Genomic DNA, 25,039 nt, shown 5'->3' with positions numbered 1-25,039 from the left:
TAACTCTCCAATAGTTACAACTCGGGAATCCCATAACTCAAGGACCCCTTAACCAAAATCCACTATCCATAAATCCATTAACCAATACTAACCTCAAATGAAATAATAATATCCTTTTTTTAAATAAACCGAAAGAATAGATAAGTCCTTTAGCTGCGGATCCTCAACCTTGAGACTTGAACTTCTAATAACCTGAAAAATAAATCATGGGTTAAACCCTACGAGCAAGTTCTTTCTACCAGTCCTCTGAAAACCAATAAAAAAATCATCTCTGACCAAAGTCAATCCTAATAAAGTCTTTTATCTTTAATATACAATGATATACATATATATAATTGATTATATACAATATATCAACAACATCTATAACTAGGTGCATTAATTCCAAAACCATTATCAATGATTAAATAATAATCATACCTAGTCCAATCTCACAATTTCTTTTTAAAGAAAATCCTCTAACCTTAATTCCATCATAGACAACAATTTAATAATTTAAGCAATAAAATATAATTAAAAGAATATTATATTAAATTCCAAAACCAATAATGATTTTTAAGTATTTAAGTCACACAACCACTATCTAGACTTTGACAAATCATTCATGTCACCATTAGTATTATTTTATTAATATGTATAAAAATAATACACTAACCTGTCAGTACTAGACTATTCTACTTTTAAAATATCTAATCATATTCCAACTTATACATACAATAAGTATAGATAATATATTTTAATCATCTAACATATAACAATATAATTACACTTTGGCAAATCAACCATGCCGTTATAAATATATTTATTTATATTTGGCAATTCAACCATGCCTCCTTTAAGTATATTTAGTCATACATTGGCAATTCAACCATGCCTCCACAAATATATTTATTTATACATTGGCAATTCAACCATACCTCTACAAGTATATATATTTATACTAATAAACTAGCAACTCATCCATGCTTCCTATGTATGTATTTTATTTAGACAAATACTTAGGCAATATATTTATGCCTATGGCAACTCATCCATATACAAATTGTAGGCTGAATGATAACTAATTTATACATAGATATCTCATGCAGATTATAAGCACATCCCTAATTTAATAACCAGTCTATCCATATACATCAAATAATAATAACAATACTAATAATCTTAATAGCATACATATATATACACATATATTATATAATATATATGCGTATAATCTTTCCCTAATATTCATTGATTATTTAAATCCTGTATGTATATATATATATACATATATATTAACTTCCTTTCATCTTGTAACATTAATTAAGTATATTATGCGAATAAATGCAACTAAAAATATCGTAATAACATCCTACAACCCTCAAACACCTAAAACACCTCTTCTACTGATTGATGTCAAGCTTGAAGTCAATTTTGGGACATCAACGGACTCCACAGCAACCTCTCGGGGCATCAAACACATCTGCACGCGCCTCCACGCGCCGCCACACTCTCCCAAATACATCTCACGCGCTACCCCAAGCAGGCAGAAGTCTACACGCGCCCCCACGCGCAGGTCACGCGCTGCCACGCGCTTGTTCTTCCTTCTTGATGACGTGACTTATTCTGATTCGCTGTTCTTCTTTGTTTTGTGAGCCGCGATGCACTCGATTATCTCACCGCGCCTCCATACACTTGAGCTACACCAAATCAATCCCTCTTTAAGCCAACCTCATCTAGGGCTCAGATCCCAGGTACATGGAATCCTCATAGAGCTGCATCACACCAAATAAACCCACTAACTTTAAACTAATCCAATGGTCCAGATTAGCAAGTATAACCCCTTACCATGTACACGACCACACTGGATTTCTTGTCCTTTTGATGCGTCGAATACAGAACCCTCATATATATATATATATATATATATATATATATATATATATATATATATATATATATATATATACTAGGAAAAGGCACGTGCGAAGCACGTGATAAATGTTTCGTAACTTATAGAATTTTTCTTTTCATATATTTTTTAATTATTTTATTTTATTTAAATATATCCGTCTAATTAAATTTTCTTTTATTAAAAAACTCATAATAAATAGATAAATACAGAGATTATATGTGATAGAGTTCTCTTTTTATATTAAAAAATAAATACTAAAATGTTGAAACTCCTTACACTTTTATATTTTATTTATATGTATTCTTATATTATTATATATTTTCTTTAAATATATCTTTGTCTAATATGATAGAGTTTTATAGAATATAAATAAGGTAATTTGTGGTAGAGTTTTATAAAATAATTTGTCATAGTGTTTTATAGAAAATAAAATAGGTAATTTGTGGTAGAGTTTTATATAAATTATTTTATTTTCTTTAAGTATATAATTATCCTTGTCTAGTTCGATTTCCTTTTATTAAAAAACTCATAATAAATAGATAAATACAGGTTTTATGTGATAGAGTTTTAAAGAAAATAAAATAGGTAATTTGTGGTAGAGTTTTATAGAAATTATTTTATTCTCTGTAAATATATTCATAATAAATAAATAAATGTATTCTTGTCTAATTAGATTTTATTTTATTAAAAAACACATAATAAATATATAATGTGATAGAGTTTTATAGAAAATAAAATCGCTAATTTGTTGTAGATTTTATAGAAATCATTTTATTTTCTTTAAATATATTCTTTTATTAAAAAAAACACATATTAAATAGATAAATAGGTAATATGTGTTAGATTTTATAGAAAATATTTTAAAAACTCTTTTTATATCAATTAATAAATATTTTTTTATATTAATAATTCTTGTATAATTAGATTACCTTTTATTAAGAAAACTCATAATAAAAGATAATTTGTGGTAGGGTTTTAGAAAATTTGTTTTATTTTTTATATTAATTAATAAATATTTTTTATATTAATAATTCTTGTCTAATTAGATTTTCTTTTATTAAAAACTCATAATAAATAGATAAATAAGTAATTTGTGTTAGAGTTTTATACAGAAACTCTTTTTAAATCAATTAATAAATATATTTTTTATATTAATAATTCTTGTCTAATTAGATTTCCTTATATTAAAAAACTCATAATAAATAAATAAATAGGTAATTTATGTTAAAGTTCTATACAAAATATTTTAAAACCTCTTTTGTATATCAATTAATAAATATTTTTTATATTAATAATATTCGTATGATTAGATTTCTCTTTATAAAAATAAAAAAAAACTCATAATAAATAGATAAATAGGTAATTTATGTTAGAGTTTTACAGAAACTTTTTAAATATATCTTTATCTAATGTGATAGAGTTTTATTAAAAAAAAAACAAATAGGTAATTTGTGGAAGAGTTTAATAGAAATTATTTTATTTTCTTTAAATATATCCTTGTCTAATTAGATTTCCTTTTATTAAAAAACTCATAATAAAAGTTAATTTGTAGTAGAGTTTTAGAAAATTTATTTAATTTTATATATTAATTAATAAATATTTTTTATATTAATAATTATTGTCTAATTAGATTTTCTTTTATTAAAAAACTCAAAATAATAAATAGATAAATCGGTAATTTGTGTTAGAGTTTTTTAGAAACTCTTTAAATATATCCTTATCAATATGATAGAGTTTTATTGAAAATAAAATGGGTAATTTGTGGTAGAGTTTTAAAGAAATTATTTTATTTTCTTTAAATACATCCTTATCTAATTATATTTCCTTTTATTAAAAAACTCATAATAAAAGATAATTTGTGGTAGAGTTTTAGAGAAATTATTTAATTTGTGGTAGAGTTTTAGAAAAATTGTTTTCTTTTATTTATCAATTAATAAATATTTTTTATATTAATAATTTCTGTCTAATTGAATTTTCTTTTATTAAAAAACTCAAAATAATAAATAGATAAATCAGAATTTGTGTTAGAGTTTTATAGAAACTCTTTAAATATATCCTTGTCTAATGTGATAGAGTTTTATTGAAAATAAAATGAGTAATTTGTGGTAGAGTTTTAAAGAAATTATTTTATTTTCTTTAAATGCATCCTTGTCTAATTAGATTTCCTTTTATTAAAAAGCTCATAATAAAAGATAAATTGTGGTAGAGTTTTTAGAGAAATTATTTTATTTTCTATATCAATTAATAAATATTTTTTATATTAATAATTCTTGTCTAATTAGATTTTCTTTATTTAAAAACTCATAATAAATAGATAAATAGGTAATTTGTGTTAGAGTTTTATAGAAACTCTTTAAATATATCCTAGAGTTTTATAGAAATTATTTTATTTTCTTTAAATATATCTTGTCTAATTGGATTTCCTTTATTAAAAAACTTATAATAAAAGGTAATTTGTGGTAGAGTTTTAGAGAAATTATTTTATTTTAATTGGTAACTTATAGGATTTATTTTAATTGGTAATTTATTTAATGATATCTATAAATGATTTGAAAGATTGAGTTTCAATAAGACGATTACCTATTGAATTTTAATTGGTAATTTAGCATAATATGATTTATTTTAATTGGTAACTTATAATATTAATTTTATTTGGTAACTTATAATAAAATTAAGTATTACAAATTTTAGGAGTTGAATATTAAGTGTTAATAATGAGAATTTTTATACTTATTTGAATTTTAAGTGTTTAATGTCTGTGAAAAGTAAGCCCACTTTGTTAAAATTTAAAGTGCAATAACTTCTTTTAAATGCTATCTAATTTTTTTTTTTTTATTTTTTTTTTTTGTTGGAATGTATATCTAAATTTTGTTATCAACACACTTACATTTAATTTACTCAGAAATAAGAGTTAAATTGAATTGTCAACAACTTATTCTACTCTCATTAATTATTATATCCCACTATCAATAAAGAGTTTAAACAATTACCTATTTGGAAGTTACTAAATTCTAAACTTGAAATTTAGACGGCCCAAAATGTGACAACAATTTCATAAATAGGGGACTTTTCTTTTGGATATCCCACCATTCACAGATTGCTAGCCCTTTAAAAACCATTGCTAGCTCTTTAAAAAAGGGTAAAATTTTAGATGTGCTTGTTGTTCCACAATTTGTGGAAGAACTACACTACTTTGGATGCTTGTTGCTCTTCTTCTTACTCTTCTTCTTCAAGGCGTGACCGTCAATTTTTGTACCCTTCCTTCTTCCTCCATGCCTCTATTTATGGCCTTTTTGGATTAATAGGATGATAACATGTGTCCTCTCCGTATAAGGACAAAATCATAGCTGGGCTGGGCCGGATGAATGTCATTATCTTTTATTTGATCTAATTAAATAATAAATAAATATTGAAATACTAAAACTCTTTACATATAGATATAGATATAGATTTTGTGTCACAGTTTTATAAAAACTCTTTTAATAATAGTATAGATTTAGTAGGTAATTTGTAATTTGAATTTATAGAAACTCTTTTAATAATAGTATAAATTTATTAGGTTAAGTAATTTTTAGAGTTTTATATCAATTAATAAATATTTTTTGATTTATTAGGTAATTTGTAATTTGAATTTTATTAAGTAATTTTTAGAGTTTTATATTATTAGGTTAAAAGTAATTTTCAGATTTTTATATCAATTAATAAATATTTTTTGATTTATTAGGTAATTTGTAATTTGAATTTTATTAAGTAATTTTAAGAGTTTTATATCAACTAATAAATATTTTTTACATTTAATAATAGTATAGATATATATAACAGAATATATATATATATATATATATATATATATATAATTTTACCCAGAAAATATAGAAATAATTCCAAATAAATATTCAGGAAAAATATAATAACTCCAGAAAATTCTAGAAAATTGCATAAAAATCCTATAAATTCTAGAAACCCTAATTAACCCTCTTAGGTCATAGATCACTCTATAAATTGCTTTTAAAATATATATCCACTATCTATATATACAATTAAAATCTAACAATCAAAATATATATATATATATATAATAATTCATACTTTCAAATAATCTAATCTAAACAATATTTAATTAAATAAATTTAACCTATAGCTTTTGATCAATCCGTTCTAACCATGATTTAAATTAATAATCTAATTAAAGCCTTGATACTCAAGGTGAAATCCTTATGGGTGCTAAGAGGAAAGTTAGAGAAAAACTCGCCTGAAAGTTTCGAAACGAAACTGACGCTTCAGGCTTTAATTATCTCTTCCAATTCCGACGTCCTCCTTTTCAGATCCAACTTCCTCCATGTCAGCCCTTCTTCTTCCTCTCTCTCTCTCTTTTATTTTTCCAACGTGTAAAACTTTTAACCCTAAAGCCTTATGTGTATATTTATACACATTAATTACCCTAATCCCATTCCTACTAGGATTACTAAAAAAAATAATTATTATTATTTTAAAATAATATATATATTTATAATTATCCAAAAACGATCATTTAAATAATCACATAATCATGGGCCTTTATTAATTAACCCAATAAGGCTTTATCCAAGCCCAAGACCATATCCATTGGTTTCACTCCTCTTAAGCCCAAACCCATTAACTTAAATATATAAAATAATCCAATTATGTCTAATAATTACAATTAATTTACAATAAAATCACACTAGCATAAAAATCACACGTAGTCAAATATGCAACTTAAAACAACATAATCATGATATTCTCATAAAGCAAACCAACACACCAATTCATCAAATATAATCACGAAACATTATTTAATAAAAATAAGACCATTAACCATAACACTCAATTAAATAAAACAAATCATTTTAAAATTAAATAAAAGCAATTAATTCCAATTGAATCAAATAAATCATTTTAAAATCAAATAAAAGTAATTAATCCTAATTAATAAATTCTTTAAAATATCGGGGTATTACACAAACGTTAATCTCATTGAGCTATTCAAATTGTTCGTGAATGGAATGGATTATATATTTTTTTTATGGTTGGACTTCGGAGTACCAAAGACTTTTTATCTTTGGAAGAAGCTAGTGGTACAATTGCATGAAACGCAATTATAATGTTATATGTGGAACCCACAATTTTTTAAAAAAATAAAAAATTTAAAGTCTTACCTTTTGATAGCTGACAATATAACAACAGGTGTGTGAATTAAGTTAATTTATTTGTTATTTTTCAATTAATGTTTTTGAATTGTCTTTGATTATAACTAAATTAGCTATGAACTAATTAGAGAGGTTAATTAGTATTACGTTATTTTAACAAGTGATCTAGATTGTCGAGTCTAATTTTGTGTGTTCAAGTCAAGCTCAACTCATTATTAAGCTCGAGGTTGAGGCCCATGAAAAAAATGTAATTATCAATTATAATGAAAGAATCACTTCACAAAAATGAATTCAAATTCAAACTCCTGACTATAATCTTGTACAGCTGGACTGGACTTGTTCGTGAACAAATGGTTACAAATTTTCTACTTGAGACAACGACTTTGGAGTACCAAAACTTTTTTATATATTTGGAAGGAAGCGCGTGGTGATGGTCCTTCAAATGTGACACTTAGGGCTCCAAGTCCACCACAATTATTATTATTTCTTTAAAAATTAACCACCACAATTATTACATAGTAAGGCTCTGTGAAAATATATTTCAGAAAATATTTTTTTTTTATTTGTTGGTGTTTGGTTATCGTAAAATATTTACGAAAAAAAAATATTAAAATTTAACAAAACTAATTTATTTATAAAATTTCGGCAAGTTATTTTACACGCCCCTCCCGATATACGCGACTTCAACTTTGATGTATAAGACCTCAAATTATATGGAGGGGACCTGGATGATATACAACCTGATGCTGGTATAGCCTCATTCGTTACTTTCACATTCAAATTCAATTCCGAGAGGGACTTTGATGGTGTTGGTTTACCCAATAATGAATGCCAAATTAAATCTGTGATGTCCAACATCCATGGGTAGTTCTATGGTGTTATTGACTGTGATATCACACTAGTGGTTCGTACTTGATGGTGTTACTTTCTTGTGGTGCTTTATCAATATGCTCTTATCCAAACACCAGTACAATGGACCCACTTATCTTTCCTCCCGTTCCCTTCATATGCGAAGGATGAGGACGGACTCAGTAAGTTGTACGAAGAGGGGGAAACCACGTCATTTCTTTTCTTTCCTTTTGTTTTCAAACTCCTAACGTTAATCTCAGTCTGTTCGAGTTGTTCGTGAACAAAATGGTTACGTTTTTTCTACTTGAGACAACAACTTTGGAATTCCAAAACCTTTTTTTGGTCGGAATGAAGCGAGCGGTGGTGGTCCTTCAAACGTGACACTTAGGGCCCCAAGCCCATGCATTCTGACTTACGCATTAAAAGGTTGTTTTTAGGTAAGAATGGCCTCCATTTCCTGTGAATCTGACATGACAGGAGTGTAGTGCTCGTTAACATCATTGGCCTCGCCCAAATCCTCACCACAAATCCTCACCAAAGACTTTGTCAAATAATCTATTTAAAATATCATTTTTTGTTTGTTTGTGGCCCATGCTAATAATAAGCTTTTATATATATATATATATCTTGCATATAGTCTATATAGAGATATATAAACAAACAAATGTAGAAAATATGTTTCAAAAAATCTTATGAATAAAAAAATAATAATAATAAAAGTGACTAACCCAGTACCATACCGACTGGGCTAGTGTAATGGTAAGATGTTTTGCAATCTGATCAAAAAAAATTAAGATATTAGAAGAGACTGACACCTAATTCATATATACGTATTCACTTTTCTATCCAGATTCATTGTAAGATAAAATCTTTCTTGTAACTAGACCTATCAATGGATCGGGTTTTAATTCAAATCCGATCCGATTAGTCGGATATAGATTGAACAAAAAATTTTACAATCCGATTACAATTTGAATCAATCGGATATGAATTACGCTGATCCAATCTAAATATATATATATATATATATATATATATATATATATATATATATATAATGTTATATGTACAATAGTGCAGTGTTTTCCTCCACATACTAATAAATATCTTAATATGTATATTAATATTGTCATAATATTTATTTATTAATAAAGAGTAAATGATCTTCTTCTTTTTTTTCCATCCATATTTTTTTTATTTTTTGTTTTCTATCATTTTTTATCGGATTTAAATCGCATTAAGCCAGATCTGATCCGAGTCTATTTATAACAGTTGACCACTTTAAATAAAGAGTTACGTCAACTCAATAAGGCTCTCGATTATTCAAATGTGGGGAGTCAAATTTTTGAATAATTTATGTAAAATGCTATAAGTATAATATTAGCAATATATAAAAATAATTAATTTTATCAAAGTCTAATGGCGTTGTCGAATCTCCTCCTAAAGTTCCATTCACATAATAATAATAATAATAATAATAATAATAATAATAATAATAATCAAATGCAAACCACTTGATTTTATAATTGATTATTGCACTAGATATTATAAATGCAAACCACTTTATACGATAGTATGATATTTCACTTTGGGCCTGAACCCGCACGATTTTTACTCTTAGGCTTTACTCCAAAAGGTCTCATACCAATTGAAGTCGCACACCTACATATAAGTACTTCACCTTTCCTTTACCCAAGTGATGTGGGACTGTACATCCGTAACTCGCCAGCGTGGTAGCCTGCCAGTGTCTCTCACCTGCCTACGACACACCCGCTCACAGGGTCATCACAATCCACCCCCCTTGGAGGCCCAACGTCCCCGTCGACACACTTTCGGCTGGGTCAGGCTTTGATACCATTTGTAATGACCTACTCCACCACATGGTATGATATTGTCCGCTTTAGGCCTAAGCCTGTACGGTTTTGTTCTTTGGCCTTTACCCCAAAAGACCTCATACCAATTGAAGTGACGCACCTACATATAAGCATTTCACGTTTCCTTTACCCAGGTGATGTGGGACTGTGTACCCATAGCTCGCCAGTATGGTAGCCTGCCAGCGTCTCTCACCCGCTCACGACACACCCGCCAAGTCTAATTTGGTGTGGTTGAATGAAATAAAGTGGGAATAGAATGAATCAGAGAATGAAATGGGAATGGAATGAGAATGGGAATGTCCATTCTCATTTCCATGTTTGGTTGCACAAAAAAAACATCCTATTTTTGTAAAACATGTATATATATATATATATATATATATATATATATATATGTAACCGACATTTTATTAAATATTTTTTTTATTCATTTATTTATTATTATTATTTTTAAAGTGGGAATGGAATGGTCATTCATTTAGTTAGAAAGTGGAATGAATTAGTGGGAATAACCATTCTCGGAGAATGGGTAAGAATCATCATTTTAACTATAAAGTAAGTTACCAAACTAAAGAATAGAAACAAAAGCATTCCATTCTCACTTCATTTGATTCCATTCACTCACACCAAACATGTACAAGTCGTTATAACTTGCATATAATAAATAAATTAGGTAAGGGTAGGTGAGAGTCACGTAAGTTGTGTACAATATCTGAGGATGTGTTGAATGGATACCCTTACTATGCACATTACACACTATGGGCCCCACTTCATATTCTACACCTAAATCTTCAAATGTATAGAATCAAGTAGCCATTCTACACTTGAAATGTGGGCCTTGTGTGTACTTTTAATATTATAAAATAAATTAATTGTGTATTAATAGTATGTGGGTAAATTTTAAAATAATAAAGTGTAGAATATAAAAAATGTGTGCACAGCAAGAGAAATAAACCTTTAAAAAATGTGGAGTCATGTCACCACAATTGCTAACATGGCACTACACTTTGTGAAAGTGTAGAATGAAAATGGAGATGCTGAACTAGGGATGCTCTAACACACTCATCACCAACAACAAAAATAAATAAATAAATAAATCAAATTAAAATTAAATTTTTTTTAATCATATTCTTCTTTAACTTGAATTATAAATAAATTAGGTAACTTATAATCATAACACAAGCATCACTCACACAAAAAAATAAAAACTTTTTTTATCAAATTTTTATTTTTTTTATATTTATAATTTAGATAAACATTCAAAAAAAAATTTACATTACAAAATATTCATTATGGAGTAAAACTCTTATATTTGAATTAATAACCTATGGGTACCTTTTTATTATATTTTTCTTGATTAATAAAATATAAATATTAAATACTAAAAAAATAGCAATATCAATAGAAAATTTATATAACATTTAATTAGGATATTATGAATTGACAAAAGTTTTTTTTTTTTTTTTTTTGTCATTCAAAAGCACAATGGCCTAAGGCCAAGATGACAGTACAGAGCCATAAAACCAAGTCAGAAAAGATATACAAATTTTGAAGCAAAAGCAAATAAATTGACACGAGTATGACTGGTTCACAATTATTGTTAGGGTTAAGTGCAAAAAAACCCCTTACTATATACAAAATGTGCAAATGGACCCTATAGTTCAAAAAACACCCCTACATTTTTCATTTTGAGCAAATAAAGACAATCTATCAATTTAGTGTTTAAAATATCTAAAATACCCTTACAACAAAATAAAAAAATTAAAATTAAAATCAATAGAAAAGTAAAATGTCCAAAAAGAACATTCATCACTCCAAATTGCAATTGACCGTTTTTTTCAAACTCGTCACTACCATATTCATCTTTAGACTTGAATCTTCAAAATTTCTCCACACCATCCTCTTTGGCTAGAAATTCCAGTGAACCACCACCACCACAACAATGGTTACTAATTTTACATAACTGAAATATTAGTAATTTAATCACAATTATTACATGTATATAACTAATTTTATATTTTATATACATCTTATATTACATAATTTACATTGTGTGTCTTCATCTCCCCTAACTGGAGTACCACCCCTTTCCACAGTCCCCTCTTTCTCCACTTGGACCACCACTCTCTCTCTCCAAATCAAGTACTACGTAAAATAAACCACATATACAAAACAAAAAAAAAATGAGTAAACTGAATACAAACACAAATTGAGTCTCAATTTCAGACCCATAACGAATGACGCTGCCGCCGCCTGCACGATAGGCGAACTAACCACCACCATCCCCTTCCGCCAAAGCAAGGTCATCAAGGTCTCTCTCAACACTATCAATGATGACAAAACCCACCAAAATAATGCTACCTCCAAAACCCACATCAGCGATAACCCACCACCATATGGGTCCTGTTCAGATATGACTCAAATGGTGACCATGCCAACCGACCACCATATGCAATTTGTCCACACGCCCGTCGCTACTTTTAAACTCCACTCGCGAAATTGCCAAGCAAGTTACCAATTCCAAACCGGTTCTTGCCTTCATATAAAAATACATACAAATATATATATATATATATATATATATATATATATATAATATTGGAAGCTACCCACGCGTTTTGTTGAGATTTTTGGGTTTTGATTAATGATCCTTCTTGTCCTTAGGAACTCCTTATTGTTCAAATTCTTTTGTAATTGGAAGTTATCGATGCATTTTGTTGTGATTTTTGGGTTCTGATTAATGATCCTTCCAGTCCCTCAGAACTTCTTACTGTTCAAATTCTCTTATATATATATATATAAGTGAGAAAATAATAAAGAGAGAACGGAGAGAGATTTGTAAAGAGAGAAATAGACACGAATGAGAGAGAATGTGTAAATGTTGTTGAGAGAGAAAAAATAGTTATTGTAAAAAGTAAAGGCATCCAAACATGTACAACTTTGTGAGGGGTATTACGGTCTTTTAAAAAGGGTATTTTAGGGTTTTAAGAGTATTTTTTTGTCAAAATTGGTCATAGGGGGTAATTTGCTCCAAATGTTGATAATATAGGGAGTTATATGCACTTTTTTTTTTCTATTAAGGGTGTTTCTTGCACATTTTTTTATATAACGAGGGTTTTTTTCTCACTTAACCCTTATTGTTAATTCAACCGGTGATTGGTGCACACGTGTCGTGATGAAAACCCATGAGGGTGAAAATATTAAATACTAAAAAAATAGCAATATCAATAGAAAATTTATATAACATTTAATTAGGATATTATGAACTGACAAAAGTTTTTTTTTTTTTTTTCATTCAAAAGCATAATGACATAAAGCCAAGATGACAGTATAGAACCATAAAGCCAAATTAGAAAAGACATATAAATGACAGGTTCACAATCATTGTTAATTCAACCAGTGATTGGTGCACACGTGTCGTGATAAAAAACCATGAGGGCGAAGATAACTCTTATATATAGTACTACTACGTATATACATATGTGTGTATTATATTGTGTTGTGTTCACTCTGTAGTCTATACTGGTGTATGCAGGACCAGAATCCTCTCCTGTGGAATAGGAGAATCTGTTCCCTCCTATTCCTACTGTAGCGGTAGTAAAAGATAGAAAAACAGTGTTTTGGTAAAAATAGGTATTCTGAAAATATACGATATTAAATATATATATACACATATACGAAATTATATATATACACACATATACGAAATCAGAGTACTTCACTGTTCAATTTCAGGGCTAATTTGAAAATTCAATTTGAACATCCCAAATTTCAGCGTTATTCTTCTTTCTTCTTCTCTCCCAAAATATAGAAAGAAAATATATTTTCTTCAAAGAAAGTAAAAGCTCTCCATCCCTTTCCTAACTTTTCTTCTTTTCAAATTTACAGGTTTTTTCCAAAGGATTTCTTACCGGGTTCTCTCCGAAGGTTCTCTCCATCCCTTTCCAAACTTAGAAGTCTAATATGATTGAATCATATTAAATTCCATTTCATTAGTTTTGTTTGGTAATTTACAAGGTTCTTTCCAAAGGTTTGAGAAGAGGTTCTTAAAGGATTCTTTCAAAAGGTTCTCTCCATCCCTTTTCAAACTCAGAGGTTTAATATTATTGAATCGTATTAAATTCTGTTTAATATTATTGAATCGTATTAATTTACAAGATTCTTTCCAATTTGTAATGGTAGTTGACAATTATGATCGGTAATTATAAATAAGTTAATATGGTTATAGTTTTAAACTTCCAATTTAACATCTTAGAATAAATTTTCCATTTTATTCCTGTAAGGTAATGTTGTATACAATTTGTAATAATAATTGAGAATTATGATTGGTAATTATAAATAACTTAACATGTTTGTAGTTTTAAACTTCTAATTTAAGATCTTAGATATGTCAATAAACCTATGAGGAGATATTATCAATAAATGATTTAAAAAGATAGTATCTTTTATAATTGTTCCTCCCATTGATTTGCGTTAAATATGCTCTAGCTTGTTAGCTATATACTCCTTTTGTTGTTAAGGAACTTTCATTATCTCGGTTTTGGGGTAAGTTATCATCTATGGTCAGTTGGAGGAAACTCTTTAACTCTTGCAACCGTTTGAGTTTTCTAAAATTCTGTTTTAAAATTTCTCTAGTTCTTGCTTGGAAACAAATTTTTTATCAGGGTTGTATGCTACAAAATTTTTACCATACATTCCCCTCTCTGCCTAAAGTCTCTCTGTAAAATTTGATAATTTTTGGACAGGTGGATATTTCTATAAAAATCATTGACTATCTGTTGCCCAGTTTTTTATCACAGTTTAGGGACTAATTTTGAGAAAATGATTTGACGGACTTCCCGACATCGTTAAATTATTTATTTTCCAATTTTGTTATTTCTTATTTCTAATTTCTACAAACAAAGGTCGCTTTCAAGCAAGCCAAAGTTCAACACTTGGTGGAAATTCAACACAAGCTGTGAAAACTTTCTCCCTTCTAAAAACTGTTTTCATTGGTGTATTTCCAGCATCCGGGAATAGCTCAATCACGTTTTACTCTAAGTCTAGCTTCTAAAGAATCAATGAATTCCCAACCAATTCTCAACCAAAAAATGCCTAGCTTGTTGCAATCCAACGTTTCTATAAAAATTGAATTTTCTATCATTTTTCGTATAACCGCTGAGCAGAATTTTTCTTTAGATGAGCACTGCTATTCCAATTTTTGATCGCATCCTATGGTCTTGGGGCGTGATAGGTTTGGTTCTCATCTTCCAACATGTCTCGTTTGCTTGTCAATTTTTATTTAGATTGTTTAGAATAAATATTTCTTATATACCTTTGTTTCAATTTCTACATTGAAATTTTCTATGTTCCATATCTCTTTCCCAGTGGAAGTAACATGTTACTAATGTATTTTTTAACTCTTTACAAACTATATAAATTTTTTTTTTTTAGCATATAAAATCCAAAATTTAGCAGGTTAAGAACTCAAACTCTTTTGTATAGGAATCAAAGGAAGGTACAAGAGTTAATATATCAAGCATCACTATGACTTTCCATGTTGAAGTATATGGACTTTTCTAAAGGTATTGACCCTTTACTAGTGTAATCTTTATTCATTTTCTTTTTTATTTTTCTAATGTGATAGTCACATATACGACTTATGTTCATGATTTTTATATTCTTTCTTTTAATTTCCATGAGCACTACTACTGAATCACAATTTTTTTTTTTTTATTTATTGCCTTTCTACTCTACTCTCTCTCATCATCACCACTTTCTATACTATCCCTCTGTGAGCACTACTACCTTGCATTACTTTACACAGTAAAATAAATAGTTTGTTTTGGTTGCTTATTCTTCTATTATATTGAGATTGAGAGGTGTCATTAAACTGAATAATACTTCATCATTCATAAATTTTTGTTTAGAGTAACAAAGCAGCAACAACAGGAAATTTGTTCAAACAAAAAATGTGTTAAGTTTGGGCTTAACCTTCAAGCCCCATGACACCTTCCAGAAATTGGCATCCAATGTGCAACTACTAGTTTCACTGCCTTTAGAGTTAAAACTAAGTTTAGCCGATTCCTACAATTCCATTGCCAAATGATAACCAACCCACAATTTTTAAACAAAATTATAGTCTCCAAAGATTATGCTTGATATGGATCTAGGTCATCACTAATTATTTAGAATTTTTCAATGCTAATAGGGAGACAATTTGGTCTCTAGACCTCTTATACATGTAGACCATTTAGAATTTTGAAATGGACCCGAGTCCTCATTAATTGTAGGATGATAATAGAATGATCGACATGAATTCAAACAAACATCTTATACATTATAACTTAAACAGATTGATGTGTCATTGAAATTCTGGAATGCCCCAGTCTAGAAGAAATGTTACAAAAAGTAATTTTACTTCCATTGACTCATTTAATTATTTTTCCTACACTTATAGTTCTCTCATTTGTTTTCTGATTTATAGTATGGAAATGCGAGAGCTTCACCTCAAGTCACTCCTAATATTCAGCCAATTGAAAACTTAGAAGGATCAAAATGTGAATTATTACATTGGAGTGAACCAAATGTAGTAGTTATTGAAGATATTGATTCTACGAACAAAAAACCATGTGTGGATGGTATTCCTATTGGAACTGAATCTCGAAAAATCTGGGTCAAGGCTGTATTTGATACTGATGTGACCTTGTATAGGGCATGCAAATATTACTTTTACCTTCTACAAGCCAAGGGAGAAATAGTTTCGTGGCCTGCCAAGTTGGTTAGAAGAACTTAGTTGACGAGGTCGCTTGTAAACGCCAAACTAAATGTAGTGAATGTGTGGTTCAAGAAAAGCCTTTTATGTCAAATTTAAATTTATAAAAACCACTACCAACACTACTACTAACGTAGCAAGAGTGAGTAGGGATCGTCCCAAGGGATTATACGTGTTGGAATTTCAACTTCGACTCTAGCGTACCAAATGATTGCAAAAGAGAGTTGGATTGGTTGATTATTTCTAGAAAAGAATTAATTAAAATGCAATAAAAATAAAACTAAGTAGAGATAGGGATTAAAGAGATGAGAAGAGAGGACTTAGGGTGTTGGAATCACCACTAAGCTCATGTAATTAACCACTTGCTTTCCATTAATGGGGAATACATTGTTGTGAACAAAATTGGTTCGACTAGCAAAGGTGACTCAACAAGTGTATAATGTCTAAACAACATGTGAAAGGCTATAATATATCTATTGGAAGAGGAATATATTGTCTACACAACATGTGAAGAGAACAAAATATCAAATCAAGTCATTAATCCTTCATTAAGCTCAAAATTCCATTACACCACAATATTAGAGCATATGCTTCTTGCATTCAAAAACATGGAACATCAAAGAACAAGCATGAATTGTCTCCCCATCTAACACTACACTACTAGCATGAAAATAAACTAAATGAGAGGCACAATCCATCAAGGAATAAGTATGAACCATTAAGAGACATAACAAGAGCATTCCATTAATCACTAATGTCTAGCCATCACTAGATTCTCAATCAACCACACATAGACATGCAATTAATATAGAAAAACTAGTGTAGAAATCAATTCCCCAAATAATCACACATAAGACAACATGTAATTAAAATAGAGAATCAATAGAAGAATTAACCCATATAAATCATGTGAGACATAATTCCTAATTTAATCACACATAGACATGTAAATAAACTAGAGAATTAATAGGAAGAATTAGACCATGGAAATCATAGAAATATACCAAGATTCATGAAATTCACAAGGCTAGAACACTAATCACAACAATATATATAAAAATCCCCAAAAATAGAAATACAAGGGTTTAGATTACACAAGACTTAGGGCTCATCCAAGCCCTAAGTGTAGATCTAGTTAATCATGGAGGAGGTGGATGTAGTCATGGAATCAAGCTCCAAACATGGCTCCATCTTCTTCTTCCTCTTCTTCTTCTTCTTCTTTGAAGCTCTAGAGATGGAGAGATAGTGGATTTAGAGATGTGTTCTTGAGATGTGCCTCCACTTCTCTCTTTTCTTCTAACCCTAATCTTTAACTTTTCTAGAGAGAGAAATAAAAATTACAATGTAGAAAATAAAATGATAAAAAGCCTAAAGAATCCCCTTTTACAAATGGGTTGTTTCCCTTTATATATAAGGTCCTTTTCTTAGTCACTAAGTCTAGAATATATGCCCAAAAATATCTAATCCCGCAACTTTTTGGTAGGTGAACTTTTGGGCGCGCACGGAAAAAGTGACAGCTTGCTGCCAGCATGTCCAGTTCGATCGATCCAACTTATTTTCAATCGATCCAACTTTTTTCGATCGATCGAACTTATTTTTCGATCGATCCAACTTTTCTGATCGATCCAACTAAAAGTTTGATCGATCCAACTTTTTCTACGATCCATCCAACTTTTCAGCTTTTCAGTATCAGCTTTTTTTTGCTCCAAATCAGCCTCTTTTTGCTCCGGATCATCGCTAAGACTTAGTTTGACTCCAAAAAGGCCTTAAGAACTCATTTTTAGCCCAATTTAACATTATTGACCTGAAATAGACAAAAACACAAATAAGTACTAAAACGGGTAAATAAGATAGATAAAGGTCCTAGAATACTCAAGCTTAAGGGGTTTAAATGTGTACTTTTCAGCGCTCATCACACCCCCAAACTTAAATATTGCTAGTCCCTAGCAATGAACTACGAAGTAAGGAATGAAATGAACAACTAAACAACTATGAACTAGAAAGCAATAAAATGATAGCGCCACTTTCGTAGGGAACACGATTGCATTTAACATATGCAACAAGTCTTTTAAACCCCTAGGTTACCCCTAGTGGACGAGTGAAGTCTCGTGAGGGTTTCCAGAAATGATACCCACAAACATTAAGCTCATTCTTTCAAAAGAAGCACCAATATTACAAACAAGCATTGGGAGAAAACTACCTCAAGTATGCAATTTTTCAACCATTTCCAAGCAATCTCCCAAAATCTCAACATCAAACAAGTAAGCATGGTCCTCCACACATCAAGAAAATGATCATAAAAATCGAAACAAGTCTAGAATCCATGTGAGAGGTCCGACATCAAGTGTGTTGCTATCTTAGCCAACTAGAGAAGTAATCACATCCTTACCCTCAAACTAGCACACAAATCTAGTACCGATCATCAAGATAAGAGAGTAGACCTTTTATTAAAGCTTTATTCTTCTAGGTGCGCTTATTCTTTTCACTCTATTTTTTTATTTATTTATTTTTTTTTTATTGAAGATCAAAGATGGAAATATTGTGCAATGTGTTGATCTCTTAAGCTTTCTAGAAGATTCATGTAGCGAGCGTTAGGTCAATGACTCCCAAACCAGATGGCTTTAGGGCATTAGGTGTTAAGACACCCCTACGGACTTATAATCTCAAATCAACTAGGCTACAAATCAAGACAACAACCATCTAATCATTTCCTACTTCTCACCTTTTGGGAGAAGTCCTCACTTTTATTACTTTTGCAACTTTTTTTCTCTTTTTTTTTTTTTTTTTTTAATCAATTATTAACCTAGAGTTTGGGCCCTCCACCTTTCGGCGTGAGAAGTTCACTGCTTAATGAGGCAAGAATCCCGGCTACTCAATGAAAAGGGGTTGTTATCCACCTTTATCAAGAATGAAAGCTTTCAATGCACTACTACCCCAATTGGGATATAACCAATTCAATAATCAACAAAGCATGTACCCCACAAATGAATGCTAGTGTGCACCGGTGCTAGTGTAGAATCCTAGAATGAATCTCAAAACAATCACAAATTCAGGATGATGTGAACCACAAATGCAAGCAAGATATCAATCTTTTGAAAAATTTACTCCTAAATGGCATCCTCAAGGCATACAAGGAGTATTGGATTCTCAAGTCAAACAATTTTTAAATTTTAAGCAATATAGTCCTTAAAAGATCAAAATCATAGCTAACATCAATCTCAAATCTCAATCATGCATTTAAAGCTCAAATCTTAAGTAGAATGCAACAAGACGCCTTACCCCCAAACTTAAACCGCACATTGCCCTCAATGTGCAATGAGAACAATGGAAAAAAAGTGGAAAGAGTATACCGTGGTGGTGTAGACATGAAGCCCGGTCATGATCCAATTCGAAAGACGTCTCCCCCAAACTTGGAATCAACAACCTACTTGAATAAACACGCTAGCAAAACTCACATCAAATATCAAATGGGATAAGAATAATCAAATCAAGCATTCTAAGGCAATGTAACACATGATGCAAGAGAGATATAAAATCAAGCCCTAACTAAAGCATAAAGTATGCATGACTACACATAAGGGTACAATGATGAATCTTTTTATATTTTTCATTTAATGAAAGCAAGTATATACAAAATGTAAGAAAAATAAAGAATAAAATACATGAACAAAATACAAAAAGAAAAATAAATAAGGCAAATGCAATGAAAGAATATGTACAATGCAAGAAATGAAAAAAGGAATATGTACAATGTAAAACAAATGGAAAGAATATGTACAATGCAAGTATATACAAAATTTTCTTACTTTTTTTTTTTCATTTTTTTTTTTTTTTTAATGTGAAAACATGCAAAGAAAAATGAAAAATGTAAGAAATATGCAAAATGGGTGCTAAGTTTAATGTCTCTACTAAGATGGAATGTTTCTTTGAAAAATTGTTTTTTTTTTTATTATTATTATTATTTTAGACAAAACAAATATGTACACAAATAAAAATAAAAAGGCAAGTAAATAAAAATGTAAGAAAATAAGGAATGCAAAGATTTTTTTTTTTTTTTTTAATAAGTTAGAAGAATTAAAAATTAAAGTTAAACAAAATATTTTTGGATTTTTGGAAATAAGATAAAAGGAAATAAAATAAAATAAAAGAAAAATGTTTTTGGGATTTGATATTTTTTTTTTAATTTTAAATATTTGAAATAAAAATAAAAATAAAGCTTGGAAATAAAAGTAAAAATGAAAATAAAATAAAAATCTTTTTGGAATTTTTGAAAATAAAATAAAATTAACAAAAATATTTTTGTGTTTTTAACAAATTTCCAAAAACTTCTTTTTTTTTTTAGTCAAGAGAGAGAGGTAACTAAATGAAATAAAATAAAATAAAAAAAATAAAATAAAATAAAAATAGAAATAGGAAAAAGTCAAAAAGTGAAAGGGTCAAAGGGGCAAAGTTGTGATCGATCGAAGATGAAGTTCGATCGATCGAACATAGCTGTGATCGATCCGAGATTAAATTCGATCGATCGAACATAGCTGTGATCGATCCGAGATTAAATTCGATCGATCGAACATGTAAAATTTTGGAGATCCCGAGAGCATACATTTTTTAAAAATGGATGAGGCCTGAAAATTTTTCCAAGTGTTGGGACTCATGATCGATCGAACCACATGTTGGATCGATCGAAAGATAGTTCGATCGATCGAAATGGTTTACGATCGATCGAACTTTCAAAAATTTGGAGATCCCGAGAGCATGCATTTTGGAATTTGGATGCAGGTCCAAAATTTTTCTAAGTGTTAGGACTCATGATCGATCGAACCACATGTTGGATCGATCGAAGAACAATTCGATCGATCGAAGGTGCTCTTGTGATCGATCGAACTGGCACCAGATGCCTAATTTTGAACTGAAAGTGCAGAAAATCCTATGCTAAGCCCCAATGATGGTAACAAGAATGAAAATTTAAAAAATAGATGGAAGAATGTACACAAGAATGAAAAATAAAAAGAAATGAGGGAGGAATAGAGTTGTGAAACTCTACGAATACTAGTGTTTAACGTCTCTAGCAAGACGTTAGGTCAACTCACTAATCAAATGAATCAAAAACTGGATATGAAACATCCTTATTGACCCTCTTTTCACTTTTCTCATTGAATGTCCCACTTATGACAATAAAATCATCCTCCAAAAGAATGACTTGAAAAGAAATAAAAGAAATGATATTGTTCCTTTCATCCACGGTATTGAAAACAAAATCAATCATGGTTAGGCTTGCCTCTTTGTTGTGTTCTTGAAACACATTCAAATGATCATCCATATTGATAATTGGTGAGGCATTGTCTTTCAAAGACTCATTTGGATTAATAAGAAACACCCTCTCTTTATCCCTCTTCTCCTCCTCATAAATTACCATTTCCTCACCTTCTAAGTAAGCTAAAGAGTCCATTAGAGAGTTTATTTCATTTTTAGAGCTTTTAAAGTCAAAACCACAATTTTTATACATTTCCAAAAGATATTCCTCAAGAGGGTCATTAGAGATAATAGAAGGAAGGCCCTCTTCAACAAGTTCCTCCTCCTTCTCTCCTACCTCAAGTGTGGTCAACATCTCCTCACTCTCTAGAGTAGCCATATCATAGATAAAATCATAATCAAAACAAGGAAAGTCCTCATTAATCATGTTATGTTCTATTGGATTAGCCACTAACTCACTTGCCACTTCCTCCTCTATACAAAATAGAGTGCTAGGCATTAGCTCACTTGTTTCATTCTCCTTACTCTCATCATCCTCATCTATATACATTGAAGTTTTTGCCATTTTTTCATTTGCCTCTTCCTCCTCCTCTTGATGAGAAAGAGTACTTGCAATTTGCTCAACTTAAGCTTCTAAGTTGGCTAAAGCTTGAGAATGAGAATTAATAAGTGAAGTGTGTGAAATATGCACATCAAGTAAAGCTAACACTTTTTCTTCAAATCCGGGTGAGTACTTAGAAGGTGGTGGAATTGATTCATTATAAAATGGTGGTGGAGGGCAATAGTCATAAGAAGGATTAAATGAGTGATCAAGTCCATAATAAGATGATGCATGAAATGAATTGGACTCAATCTCATAAGGATTAAAATGTGATGGAGGAGCATAAGGTGAAGGGATGTAATTCCCCCCCAAACTTCGATCAAACAATTCCTCCATTCACAATTAAAACCCAAATGCAAGAAAAAATTGGCCTCAACAAGGGCCTATGCTTGGACAAAAATTTAGCAATAAAATGAGCCTCAACGAGGGCTATCACAAGCATACAAAGAAGTGAGACAATTAAAATACAAGAGTTCCAAGAATTGCTCACAACGGTCCTTTAGCACTTCAACTCCAAATTTAGCTTTTAAGCTCCAATGATTGCTTTAAGTTCCAAAGTTCGCCTTCCTTGTAGTCAAATACCTAATTGAACAAATAATAATGAGAATCAAGAGAAAAGAATATACAATGGAAAATAAAATAAAAATAGAAGCAATCTAATGAACACTATTGTCTAGTTTAATTCCAACAAAACCATTAATCCCGGGCAACGGCGCCAAAATCTGACGACGGCCGTTCCAATACGCCAAACTAAATGTAGTGAATGTGTGGTTCAAGAAAAGCCTTTTATGTCAAATTTAAATTTATAAAAACCACTACCAACACCACTACTAACGTAGCAAGAGTGAGTAGGGATCGTCCCTAGGGATTATACGTGTTGGAATTTCGACTTCGACTCTAGCGTACCAAATGATTGCAAAAGAGAGTTAGTTTGGTTGATTATTTCTAGAAAAGAATTAATTAAAATGCAATAAAAATAAAACTAAGTAGAGATAGGGATTTAAGAGATGAGAAGAGAGGACTTAGGGTGTTGGAATCACCACTAAGCTCATGTAATTAACCACTTGTTTTCCATTAATGGGGAATACATTGTTGTGAACAAAATTGGTTCGACTAGCAAAGGTGACTCAACAAGTGTATAATGTCTAAACAACATGTGAAAGGCTACAATATATCTATTGGAAGAGGAATATATTGTCTAGACAACATGTGAAGAGAACAAAATATCAAATCAAGTCATTAAACCTTTCATTAAGCTCATAGTCCAAATAATTCACAAGGATGACTTAGTTAAACATGTATTGTCTAAACATCATGTGAGAGGCCACAATATATCTATTGGGAGAGGAATATATTGTCTAAACACATGTGAAAGATACAATATATTATAACAAGTCATTAATCCTTCATTAAGCTCAAAATTCCATTACACCACAATATTAGAGCATATGCTTCTTGCATTCAAAAGCATGGAACATCAAAGAACAAGCATGAATTGTCTCCCCATCTAACACTACACTATAACTACACTACTAGCATGAAAATAAACTAAAGGAGAGGCACAATCCATCAAGGAATAAGTATGAACCATTAAGAGACATAACAAGAGCATTCCATTAAGCACTAATGTCTAGCCATCACTAGATTCTCAATTAACCACACATAAACATGCAATTAATATAGAAAAACTAGTGTAGAGATCAATTCCCCAAATAATCACACATAAGACAACATGTAATTAAAATAGAGAATCAATGGAAGAATTAACCCATATGAATCATGTGAGACATAATTCCTAATTTAATCACACATAGACATGTAAATAAACTAGAGAATTAATAGGAAGAATTAGACCATGAAAATCATAGAAATATACCAAGATTCATGAAATTCACAAGGCTAGAACACTAATCACAACAATATATATATAAATCCCCAAAAATAGAAATACAAGGGTTTAGATTACACAAGACTTAGGGCTCATCCAAGTCCTAAGTGTAGATCTAGTCAATCATGGAGGAGGTGGATGTAGTCATGGAATCAAGCTCCAAACATGGCTCCATCTTCTTCTTCCTCTTCTTTTTCTTCTTCTTTGAAGCTCTAGAGATGGAGAGATAGTGGATTTAGAGATGTGTTCTTGAGATGTGTCTCATTTTCTCTCTTTTCTTCTAACCCTAATCTCTAACTTTTCTAGAGAGAGAAATAAAAATTACAATGTAGAAAATAAAATGATAAAAAGCCTAAAGAATCCCCTTTTACAAATGGGTTGCTTCCCTTTATATATAAGGTCCTTTTCTTAGTCACTAAGTCTAGAATATATGCCCAAAAATATCTAATCCCGCAACTTTTTGGTAGGTGAACTTTTGGGCACGCACGGAAAAAGTGACAGCTTGCTGCCAGCATGTCCAGTTCGATCGATCCAACTTATTTTTCGATCGATCCAACTTTTCTGATCGATCCAACTTTTTTGATTGATCCAACTAAAAGTTCGATCGATCCAACTTTTTTTGCGATCCATCCAACTTTTCAGCTTTTCAGTATCAGCTTTTTTTTGCTCCAAATCAGCCTCTTTTTGCTCCGGATCATCGCTAAGACTTAGTTTGACTCCAAAAAGGCCTTAAGAACTCATTTTTAGCCCATTTTAACATT

The sequence above is a fragment of the Cornus florida genome, unplaced genomic scaffold (assembly GCF_030987335.1).
Source record: "Cornus florida cultivar Cherokee Brave unplaced genomic scaffold, ASM3098733v1 CherokeeBrave_3.0.0_Hap2_Chr08, whole genome shotgun sequence".
NCBI lineage: Eukaryota > Viridiplantae > Streptophyta > Magnoliopsida > Cornales > Cornaceae > Cornus > Cornus florida.
This window is presented reverse-complemented; position numbering follows the sequence as displayed.